The following is an 8,680-nucleotide window of genomic DNA, read 5'->3' as shown; positions in this document are numbered from 1 at the left end:
CAGCAGCAAAATGAACTAATGTTATTTTTATTAATTTCGATTATTAATGTGTAAATATCGCACAATATGTGGGATATTAGAACCCTATTTTATAGGGTGAACTAACAGACATTAAATTAGATAATAATTTGCTTGTTGAGAATTTATTTCAGGTTTCAAATCTGATAATTGAATTATTTCGTTCACAACTATCTGTTTTGTCCATTTTTGGCTAATAAAAGCTGACAGGTTTCATGGAGTTTGCAAGGGTTTCAAAGATGCCGTAGTTAGTAAGAAAATTATGAAAGATGCAACAAAAATGCTCAGGGTGTCTACTGGAGAGATTGAAATATGCACATTCTGAGGCAGAATCACAATATAAGAATGACATTCCTATGTCGTGCATATTTCTAACAATAAGTGAATATTGGGTTGCTGAAAAAGTCTTTTCGCATTACTAATCAAACTTCAACCTATTTTATTTTATGTTAATAATAATAAATAAATAATAAAATTCAAAATTTATTTTTTGGTTAAATGAAGCTTAAAATCTCACCTTTCCAATGCTATATGGTATGACACAATGTAATAAGATATGCGCCTGCAACATTTATTGACAAAATACGAAAAGACTTTTTTGACTATCCAATATCTTAAATTTATTGTATTAAAAGATACTTTTCACTTGAGTTGATCTTAACTTCGATTTAAGAGACACATTTGAGGCTAATTGGGATAACATTTGCCTTTTCAGGGAGTACACCTCTAACCATTTTTAAAGACCCATAAACCTGAGAGACTTATAGTATAACCAGTGATAATAAATAATGTGTAATTATATCCTGAACACGGTATATTAAATTTGCCACGAAGCTTGTAGAACCCATCACGAAATGTCAGAGACCATATAAAGTAGAAAAATCTTCACCAAACTCGACATGGATTATTGGGTAAAGTATTGGTGCAATCTCCGGAGCAATTGTTCAGATTGTGTTACTATAGCATATACATACTTATGTATGTAAAACTGACTGATCAAAGTTCTTGTAAGGGATCTTTCGTATTTGTGAAGGGCAGTATAGCTTCGGTGCAACCGAAGTTAATTTTTTTTTGTTTCAAATTATTTTAATTGTGTTACACAGTGTTTACAAAGAAAATTTTTTATGACCGGCTTAATAGATTTGTACAATAAATAATCTGCTTACAAATTACTTAACGCATTCAATAATTACTAGTAGTTGCAAATATTTTGGTCGATATATCTAGCCATTTGATGTACGATAATTGGCCGGTATCGCCACCACTCTAACCGTACTATCTCTCGATTTAATTAAATCACTAAAATTAAATAACAATTTTCAGTGACTTAACGCCCGACGCCGCAGCATTAAGTTAATCTAGGCCGCTTACAAACTCAATTTTCCTTTCACTCTCGTTGGCGCGCTTGTTTGAAGAGATCACTGAAACCGCAACACGATGATCGTATCTTTTGACATTTAGACGTCAACTTGTCAAATGTTAATGCACGCACGCAACACATTTAAAACTTAACAACCCAACCACACATACACACATTGGTAAGCAGACACGAGAAGTACCGTATAAAAAACAAGCACGCGTACCATTTTCAAAACAGTGACTCACATTGTGCGGCTCTTTAACCACTACATAAACGTGCTGTCTGCCAACCATATTGCATGCTATCGAAAAAAGAAGCCGAAGTACGGTTTATGTTTGTTACGTTGCGTAGATATACAGGCACTTTAGCGCTTTAACGCCGCTCTTGCTTTTGCCACATTTATTTTATCTGCACATTTCATATGTTTCCACTCTAAAAAGTGACATGACACGCCATCAAAGTAACAGCCTCAATTTGAAACTGTCAGTTTATGTGTCAGTATCAACTGTCAGTGCGTGTCAGAGTCACAAGCGTTGAATGGGCCGCCGCATAGACAGTGTAAAGAGCACGCAAAGACGAGCAAAACAAATAACACACAAAAATAATGTATTTTATTTCGTTCGTTTTTCGCTTTCCCTAGCCCCTGTTTACATTTGGCCTTTGCGTGCCCAGTTCAACGTCATGGCGGCTGTCCGTAGGTCCGATTGCTTGCCTGTCTGTCCATCGTTTAGACATCCGTTGGCAGCACTTGAAGTACTTTAAAGAGTAGTTTTCAAGTGGTTTTTACAGTCCTCCTCATCAACACATCGTGTCGGTGGTTGTGTTGAAGTGGCTTGATCGAGGTGACGGTGTATTTACATACATATATGCGTCTATATAAACATACGTATGTTTGTATGTACATAACAAGCACAAGTGTGCGCATACTTATTTTAGGTGTTACAAAGCCGTATTGTGCTACACCCCCTCTGCGTTGCGAAGCCGACGTACGCGCGAAAGCACTCATTCAATCATGCTCATAATAATCATCGCCCGTAATAAAGTAACAATGAAAAGCGGCAGTGTGCATAATGGGTCCCGTCAGTTTTGTGTCAAAATAAATATGGAAAAGTGATATTTTAATCAAGGCGCGCGTTTCGTTCACATTTATATTTGCGTTTGTTTTTGTGTTTATTCACCACTCATCTTTTGGTATTTTATACCTATTTACTAAACGCCACATACACACATATGGTGTATGCATATACAAAGTATATTGAGTACATATAAGCACATATTTGCATAGAGAATTTAATACGCTTCCTCAAATTGCTCATTATACACATTTAGGTGAAATAATACTCCCTTAAATAATTATTTCCTTAGTTTTTAGCAAATATCGGTTATAATAAGAGCGTTTTGGAGCCAAAGCTAACCGAATAGAACTTCGGCAAATGCAAAACTGACCTTCTTGATCACTTTGGAGAAGCTTAAAAATATTCATAGCGATTTCCTATTTAAAGTAAAGAAAACAAGAAAAAAAGTTAACTTCTGTGGAATCGAAGCAAATATACCATTCATAAAAACAAAAGAATTTATACAGGAACTTGTGTTATAGCAGAATCAGCGAACGCCGCAAAACCGCAGTCCGAATCAGCTGATATGACCTAAAACGCTTCTACCGCCCGCTTTACCGTAGGATACCGAAGAATTTCCCACGATTTGGATTTTTCTCGTAGAAACGTGCCAGCTGATTGCTCTCTCACAACGCAGGGTTGCCAGTCTCGATATAATTATAAAAATTGTCTTCAATATGTTTGAAATTTTCTTAAACTAACTCAAAATCAGAGTCGAATGCTATTATTTATAAATATATAAACTATTTTTAATAGTTTGTTTTCAGTTTTGATATTTTATATTATGAAAAATTGTAATTGAAAACTTAGTTGTGTCCAAACCAAATATATATATGTGTATTGAGCAATGCCAACATTGATCAAATGAAAACACAAAAAGATGGCTGATTTCTACGGGCTCAACTTCTGACACATTTTGCCCGCTACAGGCGGCAACTGAGGAAGATAGGAGCGGAATTCGCTGATTCTGCTATTAGTCGGTAAGTTTGTATGGCAGCCATCTCCCTTAGTGGTCTGAGCTGAATACCGTTATCAAACCGCTATTTTCAAAAACAAATATTAAAAAAAGTAAGGAAGTGCAAAGTGCGGGTATAGCCGAACATTTTGTACTATCGCAAGTTTATATAAACGTGTTTTTCGTATATATTTTAATTAATGTAGCAAGTATTGCATTTTTTCCTTTTTTATTGACCGATAGATGCTGTATAAACTCAGCTGGCAGTTCGAAAATACTTACATTAGGTATATTGGGGAAGTATTAAGTATTTCATCCACTTTTGGCGTGAGGACAAGCTATTATTATAAAAATAGTATCTATGAATTTCAATATTGGACCACACAGATTGACCTACATATTGTATATGTTTGGTAAAAAATCAGCCTATGCACTGTGGTCCATATATTTGGTGTTTGGGTCCTTGAAAAGTTATAGCCCGATTTCGAAAATTTTTGGGTATAGTATCAAATACCTTAAGGTACTACTTGTGTACAATCTTATCCCGATGTGTTAATTGGTGCTTGATGTTTATACTGGAAGTGAAAGATTGAATTGAAGTTAAAGTTGTGTTATGAAAGAAGGCGGGTTTCGATTTCACTTATTTTCACAGCGTATGATAAAAATGTTATACATGATGATCCTGACTACTCCGATCCGCTGTGTTAAATTACAGTTTTATACCTTCATTTAGTGCTTAGTTATGGCAATTTATATGTTTTTGGTTAATGGCGATTTGGCAATGGTCCGATTGCGTCCATCTACGAGCTCGATTTTTTTTAGTCCTAAGAAACCCACATACCAAGTTTAATCGAGATATATCATATTTACTCAAGTTACAGCTTGCACGGATGGACGGACGGACAGACATACAGACAACCGGATTTCAATTTTTCTGATCGTCCCGATTATTTGTAAGTATATAACTCGATTATTTATATATAACTAATCTATCTCGACTAGTTTTAAATGATACATACAACCGTTAGGTGAACAATACTCTGTAGCAACTGGTTGCAAGAGTATAAAAATGATTCATTAGTCTAGTTTAATACAGGCGTTGCCGATTTCAAAACAGTTCCCATTCGTTATTAAGCATTCAGGCAAGCTCTCCTTCTAATCGTAGAAAATCTTTTCAAATAGGAAAAAGGCATACGGAGCCATGTCTGGCGAATCGAGGTATCGTTACAATATTTTTTTTGGAGAAAAATTCACGAAAAAGTTCTTTGATTTTTTTTTTTTAACAAGCGAGAATCGCCAATCTTTTAGAAACTAAAAAATACAATTTTGACAATTGAACCGCAGCTAAGTTGTCAAGCACCCCATTTGCGACCTGCACTCAACGTAATTTCAGCAAAAATTTCCGTCTTTTAGTATGGGTCTACCTTAACTTTGACACAATCCATACCCAAAACATGAACCAAATGTCTTGAATCGATCCATAAGAGATGTTCAAATTCTCTGATATCCTTCTGATGAATTCAAGCACTGTTTCTTTAACTCTTCACCACCTTCACATTTTTTTTGTTCCCCTCAAATACCTTTATTCGTGATAAAGTAGTCGTAAGTAGTCTTCAAGAAGATACACAATAAAATTTCGATATTAAAAATAAATGATATCGGCTAACACGCTATACCAGAAGTTTTCTGAGAATATTGTCCGAGTATCATCCCTTTAGTTGAGATAATACTTCTACAAGTATATCTGACAGTATGAAAGAAATAGAAGTAAAATTAGGGGACCATAATTCGTTTAGTACTGTACTTTAGTGCTGTAACTTGGTACTGAGAATGAGCAAAATTTACAAATACTTTCCTCGAGTCCTCCGTTTTACTTTATAACATATACTACATAGATATCGATTTGTATGTGAGAGATCTTAAAAATGTTATCCGTAAAAGCAAATGTATCTGTTAATATCTTCTCCCAGAAAAAATAAGCTTCAATATGGGAATTTGTGTGGTTTTGGTACGATTTTTTTATGTACTTAGGTGGAACAAACACAAATGGAATTTAGCACTTAGAACAAACTCTTATTTCGACCAAGCGACCATTGAACATCTCCAAAACATCGATTTTTCGCATTTTGACCGAACATTTGGGCTTACGATGCACGATTTATTCCGCAAAAATTGACTGACGACCAAAAATTGCTCAGAATGCAACATTCGAAGGACATCATTGTGACCGATTATTTGACCAAAAACACATTTTAACCATTAATCACTTCCCGTATTCACCTGATATGGCACCGTGCGACTTCTTCCTTTTCGGAAAAATGCATTTGCCCATGAAGGAAAGCGTTATGCAGACCATTCAACCATACCAACGAAAAAACTGTATTGAAGCAAAAACGAAGACTATTTTGAATAAAATAAATTGATTTTGCCGAAAAAACCATTTGTTCTGGTTTTTTTTTAAGTCCTGTTTACTTTGGAACGCACCTTGTAGAACGTATTACTTGTGGACACAAACTTACCCAAAGGAATATGTGTACCGATAACACATTCGAGAACCTCCATCAATCCGTTAGCTCCGACAATTTGAAGTCTTATGTATTAAGTTCCATTCGTTTGGTTAACGCTGGTAATACTGTGTACCTTAACAAATCCATAACACTCCAAAAATGTTGCGAAAGTATACAATTTTGGTTTTTCTTATGCATACTTAAGTCAAGTTTAACAGGTAGTCACGGCAGTATCGTGCTTAACGATGTTCTTAGTTGGTTTTTCTTTTCTCCAGACTTCAGTTATTAAATTCGTTGAGTTCGTCCCTATATTTTGCAAGTTTATTAACTTTGCTCTAGCCCCTTGTTTTTAATTACTTCAACTGCGGTGTGTGTACTATTTTGTGAACACTTGCAAGATTTATTGGTTAATCTGTAAAACTGCAATCTAGTAATTTATGTTGCCATATAATCGTAAATTAATTTACTGATTGATGGTTACAGCACATTTGCCTGAATTTGTCTTGTTTATAGGTGAACGTCAACACGTTGTGCACTAAATGTTGTAGCCGGCTTTTGTGGCGACTTATTTTTACCTCTCCAACTGCTGGCCGTAAATCAATTTAACAGCTTGTTTTGTTCCTTTTTACGCTCACGGTTTTATTTGAACACATACTATTATTATTACAGCGTTCCTTTTGCGGCGTTCAAAGTGTCTGCGGGTTATTAAAAACTCAATCACAGTCAGGGCACTATTAAATTTTATGGGTGAGTTTTGGTAAAGTTTTATGTGCCGCGACAGACAGCGAACAGACGAGTCGATGATACGGCGCGTCGCGAAGAGGGGGGATGTCATGTGCTGTGCAGTTAACTCGTTTGTACATATGTATGTATACATATATGTATGTATAGGTATGCTTGCTACTAAGCATATCGCGTACATTCCTGGCAAATTGACATTTTATGGCGAGTTCAGGCGGCGTGTGCTCATGTTGGCGACCGACCGATTTACGTCCTACTATGCAATTACTTCCAAACGTGAATTGAACAGTGGAACAAAAACTGCTGAATGTGGATACATATATGTACATACATACATATATCCAAATTTACATGTATGTACATATATCCAAATTTGATTTTGTAATTTTTTCTCTCTGTGGGTTATGTGATTACAAATCGTTGGTTGGCCTTAAATCAAAAGCATTTTCTTCAAGGCACCCAGATTTTAGCTGTGATCGTCATACTTAGAATTATTTATAGAATATTCCCCGCCCCTGCAAAAACTACCAAAAGCTTAGAGTTCTAGAAACGCATGATGTATAGCTGGGAACAAAACTATCGATTTTTATAGTCCTGACTAAATATAACTATAAGAAATGTATAAACTTATTGATCGGATTAATTGTTAGTATTTCTTTATTTCTATACTCTTATAATTCCTCTTCTGAGTTACTAATTTAGGCTTAGGAAAACTAAGGTGACCTACGACGTTAACACCGTTCTAGGTATTTACGCTGGTTTTGGTTATAGACTAGAAGAGATTTCCAATAAATCTGAATTGTTTGCAATTTCTCTCTTTACAAAGAATGTTGAAAATAATGACAACAGAATTGTTGATATGAATTTAGCGATTGTTTTTTAGACGTGTGATTTTCAATGAGGCAATACGTTTTGCGAAGTTGGTCGTTTTGTCAGCTGTTACTTGATTTATAATTAGTTATGTTTGCCATTTCATAAGGAATAGACATACAATGGAATAACATTTGTAAATAATGTAAATTTTTTAGATAATCTCCGAGAGGAGCCGGTAGTACGTGCAACCTTAGACCACTTTCGCACCATGTTTACTCTATAGATAATGCGCATCCTTATAGACACCGTTCAATGATCATCGAATACGCTATTACTGCTGTAGAGCAGAGTATCGAAGAATACCCGAATGAGTCCCTCTGCCATCTCGCGCAAAAATTGGAGCTGTGCGGGATCTTGGTTTGCGGGCTTACAAGTCCAACTAGTACAAAATATCCAGCGTGTCGCACGTTTAGTGAATCACCGATCTTCATTTTCACAAGAGATGAATTTCATCTTGCATTAAATCGAATAGTCTCCTTTTTAGTGATGACAACTTATAAACCATGGTTGAGATGCCGTTACATCCTCTTAAAGTCACTGTGTGGTGTACTCCAAGTACAGAGGGAATAATTATTCCATATTTCTTTGAAAATAAAGCTGACCATAATGTTACAACCAATGAGGAACGCCATGATTAATGACTCATTTGTGATTGAATTGGATGACGTTAGTCTGGTCGACCTTTGGGTCCGACAAAAGGCGCTATATGCCCTTCAGCCAGTGAAAAAGTCAATTTATTAAAGGAAAGATGAGCGCCAAGATCGTGCGACTTAACATCGCTGGATTATTTTTTGCTTAGTTATGAGAAATCGCTTGTCCAGTCGGATAATTCCAAGACGATCGACGCTTTGGAGGAGATAATAGGCGCGTTATTGTTAGCATACGACCTCAATTGCTACAAAAAGTGTTCGAAAGTTGGGCTTCTCGACTTGAATTCTTTCGAGCAATCTGGGGCGGTCACTTACCCGAAATCATTTTGAAATCATAATAGCAAACCCTCATCTTTATAATAAAGATAAATTATTGGCCATAACACTTAACTATATGTGATTTGTTTCTTTGGAAAGATCACATATCTAAAACACACCCAAAATAAATGCAGTCTATATAT

This window comes from Bactrocera neohumeralis, chromosome 3, assembly GCF_024586455.1.
Source record: "Bactrocera neohumeralis isolate Rockhampton chromosome 3, APGP_CSIRO_Bneo_wtdbg2-racon-allhic-juicebox.fasta_v2, whole genome shotgun sequence".
In the NCBI taxonomy this organism is placed as follows: Eukaryota; Metazoa; Arthropoda; class Insecta; order Diptera; family Tephritidae; genus Bactrocera; species Bactrocera neohumeralis.
The sequence above is the reverse complement of the archived record's forward strand: the minus strand, read 5'-3'. Positions refer to the sequence as shown.